The 13276-nt window shown below is 36.2% G+C and overlaps 1 long non-coding RNA gene across 1 annotated transcript; it reads left to right on the top strand.

Moving 5' to 3' along the window:
- Window positions 1-3546: 3546 nt before the first annotated feature.
- Window positions 3547-12940, top strand: LOC128219600 (uncharacterized). Its single transcript, XR_008258592.1, has 3 exons — window positions 3547-3649; window positions 4981-5149; window positions 12670-12940. It is a non-coding gene; the product is annotated as an uncharacterized LOC128219600 (long non-coding RNA).
- The last annotated feature ends 336 nt before the right edge of the window (window positions 12941-13276 follow it).

The following is a 13276-nucleotide window of genomic DNA, read 5'->3' as shown; positions in this document are numbered from 1 at the left end:
TGTTTGTAAAAAAATGATTTTCCTTAAACAAAACGTGTATGTTTATTAAAGGAAATGAAATATGATGTATTGTATTTTCCTATCGTATGATATCTAATAAAAGCAACGAAAAATCTTTAGCATGCATTGTCACATTAAATACATGGGGAGGGGGGTTAACGACGATTGAAGTGACATTTACATAAACAAAATGACACAAGACGCCATAAAATAGGTAAAGATGTTGTTGTTGTTTCCTCGCCCAGTGTGGACAAAAGCGCTCTTGGCCCTTGGCACATTTTTCGCTTTTATCAATGTGGCCTAAAAAAAAATATGTCTGTTTCCTGTAACCCGACCGACCGTAATTTTTTACCGCCGACCGCAATTTTTTTATGCCCCAAAATTCGAAAAGTCAGATTTTTAGCGATCTCTGGCCTATGATGACAACGATAATTTAAATATTTTGGTAGTGTCCAAATCGTTGCATAGTTACAAACGTTTCCGGTTTGGCAAGTTGAAACAATGGCAAAAACCTTAATTGCTGTGACATTAAACTGCAGGGCTTTCAATTGACCCGAGCTCCCGGGTTTTGACGCACAGGAATCGTAAATGACCCGAGATCAACGCATCATCCATTTGTAATATGCATCAGTTTTGACACGGGATATTTCGATGGGGGTCGGTATCATCTGAAAGGAGCCTCAATGCATGATATGAATGTTTGTTTAACCCGCAAGAGCAATTTACACCCGAAGTGACAAGTGATTATCGATCTGGAATTTGATCGGTAACCTTGTCAATTAGCAGCACTCAAACTCAATGACGTAATATTAACTCCGCCCATTATTCAAATTAACGGATACCTTCCGCTTTTTCGCTAAGGGCAATGGTTTTGAAAAACAACAATGCTAGGACATATTTTGTTCATTTATTTTAAGTTTTTTTTTATTATATCTCCAGTTAATTAAAAAATATTCTTATAAGTTTTTAATGAGTTAACAGAAAAATAAACATTTTTCATACCACATGGTCTAAATAGCACGGAAAACAGGTGCACGCTAACTTCCTGTCAATTTTAATGAAAGTGAAAGGAGAACTACGTAGATCGTTGTCAGTGTTATAGTTTAGTTCTATCACGGACCTGGTTTATAGGTCCGTGGTTCTATAACAAAAATGTTATGGTTTTGCCATTTATGAAAAATACGATGTTGCAATACTGGCAATAGGAACGTTAAATGTTTTTGTTTACTTCCGGAAAAAAAGATAAACCTGAAAGTGAAAGTTAAAGTAAGAAAGATGTCGTTGCAACTAAACTATTGCTGGTGCATATTGGAATTTGACAAGGATGCACTGGATTACATAACGAAGATGCATTAACTAAATAATATGTTCGTCAGAGTCAGAACATATTTTACCAAGTTTTGACTCTGGGAATGTTTTAACCCCCGTAGTCCAGTCAAGTCCAGAAAAGGAAAAAACAACAAGGTATTCTATTGAAAGTTACATTGATTATCGTGCTTGAGATTTTTACAGAATGAACAGTGGATCTAATACAGCAGATCTTTTTAAAACACTGAAAATTGTTAAAAAAAATAAGTTGTGGAAACTATTTAAGGTACTGTACGTGTACTAGTTTTGCTGTTTTACTGTTTAAAAAAGAAAATGGTATTACTTTTTATTAGTCAGTCTAAGCTTTTTTGATACTGATTCTAGTCTATTTAAACATATTAGACCGTCTCCGTGGCCTAGTGGTTAAGGCGTCCGCCTACGGAGCGGGAGGTCGAAGGTTCGAGTCTCACACGGGGCTTGTTCTGACATGGCCGGTTGCCGACCCAGCAGCTAGTTAAATCGAGGGGTACCGATTGCCTTCCTGCCAGGCGCCTGGCATTTGGGATAGGAATCGGGGTAAAAGATGTTCACGAATGTAGGTGTCTCATAAGCCCAACGGGCTGGCCCTTAACTAAGAGGGGTGACACTATAATAAACAAACACTTTACATATTTCAGTCCAATCTGTTATTTTACACTGTTCGCTGTCGAGTCAGCAGGTAAGGTTTAAGTGTCCAAGCAGTGAACAGCGTAGACCATGGGTCTACACTGGTCCCAAAGATCTGTTCAATTCTGACAGCCTCTAAGAGTTAAATGGTTTAGTCATTGATTCTAGTCATTTATCAATCGAAGTATTGATTTATATAAAATTATGTTTTGTGGAGATTCTTGCCTGTTCATGTTGTAACAGCATTTTATTTTATAATAGTTGTCATGTACATTTAATTGTAATACAACTTGATATTATTACACAGTCTATCTTAAAATAGTCTGTGCAATAATATCATGTTTTATTATTAGAAAATGTATGCATTTTGAAAGTTTTGTTTAAAACATTTGCCAAAAATAAATTGTCTAAATGTTCTTTGATTCACTCTTTCACTGGGTTATATTTGCAAAGTCTAAAGATGAACTGCTTCCCTGGTGACAAACTGACAATGCTCAAAATTGCACATAATGTTGCCACCGCTGGGAGCCGAACCCATGGCTTGCCCTTCAACAGGATGCATTCTACAACTGAAATACATGTACCATGGCTAAAAATAACTGATAAACAATGCTGTTTCTTTGTCAAGCTTCACCTATATATAGATGTGAAAAAATCACTTAGTCTTGATTTATTACAATGATGATGTATTGTATGTTTTGATGGCTGTCAAGCTAGCAGTTTTAGCTTATAAGTGGCAGAAAGATTGAATCTATATATCACACTGAATTTTTATTAAAATAATTCACCTGAAATAAACTTGAATATTGGATCATTCTGACATTTAAAAAAAAAAAAAAAAAAAAAAAAAAAAATCCCTACCTACCGACCCAACTCTTTTTCAGCATGTTACAGGAAACAGACATATTTTTTTTTTAGGCCTGTGCCCTTCACCCATTCCCATAGTTCAAATAAAATTTGCAGCTCTCACATTGCCCGCAGATAGTCTTTCAGCGCCTCGCGCTTTGACTTATATTTACGTTCAAAAAATGATATTTATGGCTAAAAGCGTTAATTACGCTTTACGAAAATGTGTTTTTTTAGCGGTTTTCCAAACAATTGAGATCTGCTGTATTGTAAATCATTTTATATGCCTGCATTGAAGGCATTTTTAGAAAATAAACTGATTCTGAGACAAAAAAAAACTAAAAAAAGTAAAAACTGTCAATCTGTGAGAGTCCAGTTTTAAATATTTATCTTTACTTTTACTTTTATTCATACTCATAAGTTTCTGTGCTTAGTACTTTTGTCAGAATCTAAAATAACAAAACAATTGCTACAAAGTTCGTGCAATCTACTTAACTTGTTCTCAAATGCAACATTTTTATTACATCAGAAACAATATGTGGTCGGAACAATATGTGGTCGCTCTGAACTATTAATCAAACGCTATTGGCAAACATGAGCGATATATGCCTTTCCAAAGATTAATCTCCTTTTAATACTTCCTTTACGGTATTTAGTTCCCATGGAAACATTCTGTGAAGTGGCGCACGGATATTGATTGTGTTTTACGTGGAAATTAAATATCATATTATATCGAAGAAAGATATATAAATATATATGAATGCAAAACAGCAGTAAATATCAGACTGAGACAAAAATGGATTCAGCTTGTGCCATATGGTAGGAGATGGTATGTAGTTTTACATCTGAATTAATACGTTTTATTAAAATATTAATATTTTCATGAATAATAACTAGCATCATATATCATAATTTGTCTTTTGTAGGATTTTACTTTTATAAACGTGTCGCGGTATCGTTACCTTTTAAGGTGAGAGGAGGTGTGTAAGCGGGCCGGTAGCTCAGTCGGTAGAGCACTCGCCCTGTCAGCGAGTGGTTCCGGGTTTGAGCCACTGTCTGGCTGCACATTTTCCTCACATTGTGACCATCGATTGCTCGGTAACGTTTACATACCATAATCCTTTGCTAAACTGATTTGAAACAGTTTCTCTTGGTGTTCGTACTCAGTGACCTTGATATACGGTGCCAATTTCAATTAGTAGGTAGTATAACAATTTGTAGTTTTTACGATATATTTCTATAGCTCAATGTTGTAAGATATTGGTTCATAATGTGATAAACGTCGTGCATGAAACCTATTGGTAATATTTGGAGATACTTACAAATGATTTTACACTAAGGCCACATCAAATTAATTGTTGCTCAACGAATTTTTGCAAAACATTTGACCGAGCGTGCAAAATATGATAAAAATAAAAAAAATATTAGGTCATTTTTTTTTATAAAAGCCTAAGCGAGCACTGGGCAAACCTATTTTTTGTTTATAATAAATATAAAAAGAATGTAATGGCCTTAAACCCATTTGAACACAATTTTGAAGGTTATTACAACATATTTAAAGTACGATTATCATTGCTTTAGGCACAGGTGTGAAACAGTTGATCTTTTTGAATCGTTTTAACATCATTTGCAACTGTTAGCATTTTTATACAGCTTAAACAATTTTAGGAGTCTGTGTACATTCTTGTATAAATGGCCTGTGTTTTCCAAAATGAACATTACAATGGTATGTTTAGTCTACTATTAAGGACATGGAGTTATTACTCGTCCCAGATGATGTTGTAAAAGAAAACAGATATCAAAGTAGGTTTACCTATTTTTAGTCTGTTCGAAACATTGTTCCTTTCTATACTGATCGTTGATTGTGGCCAGATATGTTTTCGAAATTGTTGTTTTCTGTCAGTATTCTTCCATATCATGACTTGAATCAGATAGTCTTTTGATGAAAAATGGAAACATACATAAGCTCAGCTCAAACAGTCCAGTTCGCATGAAAATAAATGTGCGGTCATACAAAACATAACAACTGTTTTACATTTTTAAGAAGTGCGGTAAATCTGCGAAACGAAACATAATTTTGATATGGCCTATTTTTTTCAAAATTATGTAACTATTAAATACATAAATTCATAACAACGTTTCGTCAACATCATATTCTAGTTATGCTGAAGCGGCACGCAAATCATTGACGTCATGGGCTGTTCGACGTCACGGACGTCAAAACCTATGCGACGTTACGACGAGCTATCCCCGGGGGTGCTGGTTACCACGTGCAAGGATAGAGGGGTGCCAGACGGGCAGGATAAACACGAAACTAGTAGTCAAACAGGTATATATGGTTTGTCTTCTTATACAAGTTATTTCTTGCCTCTTCCTTATTAAGTGGCATTTTATATCAATATTTCTTCTCTTTGCTCTTTTTTGCTTCTGAAAACACGTTGAACTTGCATGGGCTTCTTTTAGTTTCATGCCTTTCTCCTTGTAATGTGCTTAAGATCTATTATTATTTATAATAATGTTGCAGTTTTATTTTTCGATATGTTTAACATCTGTATTTAAAGCTGCACTCTTACAGATTTTCCGTTTTTCCAACTGATGACAAAAGATCAGATCGCAGATTTTCATATTTCCATTCCAAATTTAATGTTTTATGGCTTAAACCGTTACTTACGGTTTACGAAAAATGCATAAAACATCAATTTTGGAGAGGAAATATGAAAACCTGCGATCTGATCTTTTGTCATCAGCCTTTTATCACTGGTTTTCAGATATTTACGCAAAAAACTGCTTGTTTCAAGACAAAAAAAATATATAAAAAGTTGTCAAAACGTTCAATCTTTGAGAGTGGAGCTTTAACATGTTTATAGAATGTAGTTTGTATAGTCATTACATGCCATGTGCTGTGTACGTTTTGTAGTGTTATGAAGAATTGCCATTGACTATGCGTTTAAACATGAATCCTTAAAGGTTGATGCCTGCTGACCACAAACGCGATTGGTTTTCTTCTATAGAGTTTAGCCTGTAAATTAAATTACTATATTACCATGTACAATATATTATCATGCTATTTGTGAAATGGAAATGAACATAACTTACTTACATAAAAAGCCCAATAGCTGTTTTAGCAACATTTTAATAACTGACAGCCTTTTACATTTCATATTCATCTCATAATGTGTTTTCGAATGACAACGGTATTGTGTCGGTAACCACACATATAGCGGTACATTTAAATAAATGTCCTTCAACGTGTCGTTCCACAACTTCATGATCCGTAAACTTAAAAATAAAATACTTTAATTTCTAACTCGCTCCTAGGCCTAGAATTTCCATATTCTTCTTTTTGTAAACCTTTTAATGCATCAGTATAGGCCAGCAATATCACACATCTCATTTTCACCATCAAACATTGGATAAAAAGTCTAAAAGAAGGCTTTTGAAAATTAAAATAACCCTACGGATATATGGCCTGTTGAAATGGTACCAGCCCACGTGGTGTGCAACTGGCTACTTAACAAAAAGAGCTGGGTTTAGCAGTGCAAGTATAAGGTATTTTCAAAAAGTCAACAATGTGTATAATAACATAGCCTGATATAACTAATTTGAGGTCAATTGGCACCTGACAATGCGACGTTTTACTGGCAACCAATCCCAACCATTTGAACAACACACGTATCGAAACAAAAACCCGTATCAACGTCATTAAGTAATGCAATAGTGTTGTTTCAGCACAGGAAAGTGTGAGATCCGTCATGGTAAATCAATCCTCAAAAGACATAATTATGAAGTTTTCCCAATAACCAGTGCTGCCACATACACACAATACTATCGTCGTGAGAAACTATGTGTACAGGTTCTTATCGTATTTCGCGCCGAACAACGAATAATTAGATGTAGATTTAATCACCTCAGTTAACATTAAGTAGCTATACATGTATATTTTAACAAAGTTGCAAAAAGGTGGATAGACAGGTAAGCTGGCATTTTTTAAAGGAAATTAAAAATAATAACAGAATAATAAACTTTCTTTTTTGGAGATCTTGACCACTAAGGTAAATCGAATATATAAGCAGGAAGTTAAAATATAAAATATTAAGCGTATTATATGGTCATCATAGACCTTATTTTTTACCTTTTAGGGTTTAATCACGGACCACAAACGTTGAAATGTTTTGAGATATGTAATTGAATCTAATGTGATATTCTTAGAAAGCTCAAACAAGTCGTCGCTAAGGTGATATGTACGTAGCCTATCTTTAAATAGGACGAACACATATTGAGAATCCTAATATTGTTGACATGGCGTCACATTTCCAATACCTACGATTACTTTATTTTCATCATGCTAACTGGGTCTTAGATTAATTACAGGGTTATTGAAAGCTAAGTTGTCATTCGTCAAAATGAGATAATGTTATTATGAGTTACTTTGCAAACATTTTAAATGGTCATCACATATTGTTGGTAGTGAATATTGTTTGTAAGTATAATAAATGTTGAGCCATACTTTCAGTATGCCAAGTGCAGGATTCCTTTTCTTTATTTTCGTAGTTATTTTGAATACATCGAAACTGAGTTGTAAACAGACCAGGACACTTTATTAAAAACATAACTGTTCGCATCAGCTGAAAAAAACAACATATCTACAATCGTGTACACACTATCAGCACATGAAGATTTCACTAAAACACTGGCAGTTATGAAGTCGCGCGAAAATGCATTATACCTGCAAGACATTGTTTTTGCAATTGCTAACTAGCTGGTTAATGCAATCCATTATTCACTTATTCCAGATTCGATCAGAAATTATTCAAGAAACTCCCTTGTTACTCATCTTTGATTATCTTTATTATTTTCCATGAAGCGTAGTTTTCTGGGCATTGCACAGATAACACGGGTCAGGTCACGGTGTATAGAATATTTTTAGCAATCACAAAAACAAGCGTCAGGTCACGGTGTATAGTATATTCTAATAAAACAATTCCAATATAGTCCAGATATAAGCTAATCTTATCAGATTTTGACTGGGTTGATCAGACCTAACTGAATAAATTTAAGCATAATTTTCTTAAGAGAACTATGTCATATAGATGTCTGTGTATTTGGAAAAGTAAGGAAGTGCTCCAACTTGATTAATTCATTTGCAGGTGTTGTTTGCAGTAACTCATTTAATTTCTACAAGACGTCTACGATGAGGCTTACGAATAATATCTAAATTGATATTATTAATACATACAGGAGCGGTGCGAGATTGAGGTCTTGTCAAATATTTTGATGACAAAGTGAAATATTTTCTGAAGAGACTGCTCCAGTGTGTCTCGTTGACTGTCTGTTCAACAAAACTCAACAAACTCATTGTTAAAGATCTGGGGACGTATTCATTATAATTCTCATAATTTTCCTTATTCATGCCTGAGTGATTTCATTTATTCTATTGCCCAATCAAAACATCAAGATAGATTTTTCTCCTATATTTAGGTATATTCTAAGTACGGACTACAGCCCAAGGCCTCGTTTTAAGAAAGATCGAAAATCTTACGATTATCAGTGGCGGATCCAGGTTTCTCAGTTAGGGGGGGCATAACTTCTGAAATTGACTTCTGTTGGCCGCTAAGGCCCCCATGTGTTTTCATGGTAATTCAGGGGGTCGGAGGCCTTCGCGACGGCCTCAAGCTCTTAAAATATTGCATGTGTTTACTATGGAACGCCGGAGCTCAATGCTTCTTGCGAAATGCGTTATGCAAATGCTATATTTAGAACAATAGTTTCATTTTCGACCAATCGAATGATCGTCAGACGGAATTACGGAAGCTCGTGCTATGTGAAATCTAAATATAGTAACACCTCCTGAATAACGGATTTCCTTCGCATTTCGCATTTCGCATGAAGCATTTTAAAAGCATTTAGCATCTCGCATTTTGCACAAAAATCATTTCCCAAAAAGCATTTCGCATATGGCATAACACAATCAAATTGAATCGGACGAAATATTGTGCACGTTCCGAACTGCTTCCGGCAGTGAAAGGGATGTAAGACATAGGCTACTGATACTGCTACAGAAATATTATTATACGGTGGAAGAAACGATACTCTTTCTAACTTAACGCGTTTACAGCAATATACAGAGTTGCACATCTCTTTACTTTACCGTTTCTGAATATTATATTGTATTGGTGTGTTTATATATGTTATTCTAATGAATAGACACAACAAACGTATTATTTTTCACCTCTATTACATGCAGATAAAAGTATTTTTCAAATTAATGTGTTTTTTTTTTTTTTATTTCATACAAAATGATTCTGCTCAATTTATGCTAACAACGGTAAACAATATTGAATCGAAGCTTTTCGCATTTCGCATTTCGCAAAAATAATTTCGCATTAAGCAATTCGCAAAAAGCATTTTGCATAAAGCATTAAGCGTTTTCCACAAAAATTAAGCATTATGCAAAAACCATGAAGTATTTCGCATTTCGCAAGAAGCATTGCGCCCCGGCGTTCCATAGTTTACACTGTTTTTACAAAGCTTGAACTGCGAGAGACACTTTGTAACGTAGTAACGCCGTTAAGCTGATCGTCACCTCCCTATAGATCAAGTTTTTTCCACGCATAAATTGAAAGACCTTGGTAAAATTGAAAAAAATAATTCATACAGTTATTGGGCAAACTTTAATGTTTGTTCAGTGACACCGAGTGAAAGTGTCTGCTTTAGGCAAGTAGTCCGCTGAATTCTCGTGTATTTGATCTCTTAAGTTAATCTTGTTTCATATTATCGGATTTGGTGAAAATGTTACTGGATTGCTGAACGGTTTGGATCCGGATTAGACGCCGAGTTACTCGGCGTCTGATCCGGATCCAATCTGGCTGACGACATCACTACGGTCGCTATCGGCATGCTTAGGGTTACAAACAAAACTTTATCGAAATTACCCATTTACTTCATAGATACGCATGTATTAGCATCTCGAGCAGATAGAAATTGACGCCATAGTGGGAAATTGCTTTTTTATGAGTTTAAATGAATTGCCTCTCGTAAATTGTCCCTTACCGCTATAAACAGTGTTGACCCTTATCATACCGATCGCGACCATATTAATTTTAAAGTTAACCAGCTTGGACGAACTAACTCGGCGTCTGATCTGGATCCAAGCTGTTTTACACTCAGTCAACTGTTTCCCGTAGTCTACATCGAAAAGTGTCGCCTGCTAAAAATACATGTTTCCTATTTTTAAATTTTCATGTAGTTTGAGTGTTAAAAGCTTGGATCCAAATCAAGTACATACTAGTTATTTGTATAGATTACATAATCATGAAAAATCCAACCTTGATTATTCGAACTCGGATTACTCGAATTCCAGACAATTTAAATTTATAAACGGAACCAAAATTAAGTTTTTATTGCTTTATGTATTCACGTCAAGGTTTGAGCTCACTTTTTAAAAGTCCGAATCATCCAAGGTGCGAATTTGGGTGATTCAGGCTTGTAAAAATATGCCCCACAATTTGAATAATCGAGGTTTTACTGTTAAATCAGAGAAAGAGCCGGTAGCTTACTCTCGACGTATTATGTCGCATGAAGAGCAACATAGAATCAGTGGAAAAGAGCGTTTACAGTGAGAGAAATGCAATTATGTAACACGTCTGCGTAAAATATCACACGGCACCAAGAACATCTACCAAAATTGCCTATAACTTTGTAACAAGAACAAATGGAGAAGCCTACTCTACATGCAATATATCATGGCTTTGGGGATCTGACGAAGTATTCTGTCTAAATCAAAATCCAACACTTCATATTTTCATTATACCTTGAAGAATACCTTGCTATTCAGACAGAGGATTTATCAGAAGCATCTTTCGTGGATGTTGTGTAGCGTATATTTCAACTACAGCATCAATGTCTATAGCTATGTCCTTATGTACAAACATAAGCATCAGCGCATTGAGCCGATCTTGAGACATTGTGCTTCTCTGTCTGTTTTTGACGTGTCTCAAAGAAGAGTTTGCCCTCTCTACACTACTTGATGTTGCGGATACCAATAGCAGTAGATTGAGCATCTTGTTAATGTTTGGGAACATGATTGGGCAAAATCTTTGGTCAGACATTGTTTCATGAATTGCCGATGGCTTGTGTTCTTGTCTATTCCATAACTGCTGCCATAGAGCTAGTTCTTGGTGAAATGTTGTAGGGGACGGCAAATCCGGTCGGTAGTATGACAGTATTGTGTCTACACTTTCTTCAGTCAACGTATGGAGGTTCTTGGGGATGATGCAAATGGCCCTAATAACTTGTTTTGTCAGGCTACTAAACCGTAATTTAACTTGGGTTACCATGGCATCCACAAATGGCAGGTACAACGCACGTTTGAAGTATTCCTTTGGACAGGTTGAAGGAACATTGCTTCTCTGCGTCTGGCGGGAACACTGCCTTGGTGGCTGCAGAGATGGAAGGTTTGCAGAATTGCCCATTTGTGTTGCTGACAAATAAAAAAAATGTTTGCACAGAACGTAGTCTGCTGGGTGCTATTCTGTACATTGTATTTAGTCATTATGACGAACGATCTGAAAAGTGAAACAGACGAGCAAACGTCTGTTTCACTGACTTCTCAGGGTTTAAACATTCAACACAATGTCGAATAAAACCAGAACATATTTTATTAAAATAACTGTTGTGTCCGATATTCCCCGCATGTATTTTAGCCGTCCGATATTCACTACAAAACTACGCATGTGTCCGATTGAACGGCGTTTTACTTCCTGCGTATAGCCGTAAAAACGGAGGATAGCCAAACGCTAACACATTCTACTGAATACGTCATAATAAATAATTTAATCGATAAGAGCGTTCCCAATGTGGCCAAATAGATGTTCGATACAACCACGGTAAATCGAGATCTATTTTTTTGTGTGGAGCAAATCATAACCTTAAAAGCTATCTACAATGATGGAACGATATTAATAATTTATACATATACTTGGAAAATTTTAGGGGGGCGCGCGCCTGGTCCGCCCCCCCCCCCCCCCTGGATCCGCCTATGATTATAAATACACAGGCGTAAGTCTGTTTTAGACATAAAATGCGATTCAAAATTCGTTTAGCGTTTAAATTCTGCCCGTAACTTTATGGTCGTCCCTGAGCACTCTTGAGTAACTAAGTGTTTGTTTTATATTTTCTGCCAATGATAGCGCTAGTTTTTTTTAAATGTTTACTTTCCTACTTGTGAAGAATCGTTTCTTGTTGCTGAAGACGACGTCCTGACAAAGTATATTACCATTACTGCGCATGCGCATATAGCCACAACTACTATATAGCCACAACTACTGTTTGCATATATGAAAAGTCGCAATTTCAGTGTCAACGCTGATTTAAATGACGTCATGATGTCTTGCAATGATTGACATGTCTTCTTGACAGGCACACGGGTTAATTTTGAAGCAGATGCAATTTGGGAGGGTCAACATTAATGCATCAGTCAATTGTAACTACGCCTTCCCCCTGGCCCGAGGGTATACCGGGGATAGCGGGGTAAATGGGCCGTGTTTTCACCTTCCAGGTGGCCCCGCAGTGCCGAGTGAATGCGTCGGTTTTGTTCTAGCGCCAAAAATAGAGGGGAATGGACTTAACCTAGAATGTCCTCGGGGCGCGGGGGCATTTGGCGGGGATATTTTTACCAGCAGTTTGTCTCCGCAGGGCGGGGATTTTACCTGGAATTGGCTGGACCGTAAGTCAACGTCCCCGCTATTTCCCGGACCTCGGGGAGGGAGGGTACAATGGACTGGTGCATACGTCGGTGAGCAAACCTGTGGTTTCAATGTTGTTATCTGATACATTATTTTCATTAAACAGGTCAAGTGCAGATGGACGAGTTTGCGATGAGATATCGCCAATGCCAGGTCACCGAGATTACGTACGTTTCGGGATCTACTACGTCACTGGAGAAGAGCCTTATGTGATGTCATGTGGAAATGACGTCATCAGTGTTGTTGATTGCGTGCCTAATATAAATCGAAACAAATTGTTAAAATTTATTTTTGATGAATTTGACTGATAAATGAACTCATTGCAGAACATGTGAACATTTCCATGCACGTGACGTACCTGTGTTTCATATTTTACGACGAGAGATGATTACACCTTGGTTTAACCAGTGTATATTTTGATATAATAAAATCTTAAAACACATACAATAGCAAGTAGACAGATAATCTCAGAGTTATCAGGATAGTCGATTATAGTAAGTATATAAATTATAATAGCAAGAAAACGTGCTCCTAGCAATCTAAGTACACATTTACAGATTAAGAAGTAAGCATACAATTTAATGTTTTTTCGTAGCCTCTCACTACACCACAGTTAGCACGTCTATATCAGATATATATCGGACTGATACATTTCATATATCGGATGAAAGTCGAAAAGATATCTTGTCGGTAACCTAGCGGGCCGATATATA

Source organism: Mya arenaria, chromosome 15, assembly GCF_026914265.1.
Source record: "Mya arenaria isolate MELC-2E11 chromosome 15, ASM2691426v1".
NCBI classification, from domain to species: domain Eukaryota; kingdom Metazoa; phylum Mollusca; class Bivalvia; order Myida; family Myidae; genus Mya; species Mya arenaria.
This window is presented reverse-complemented; position numbering and strand designations above follow the sequence as displayed.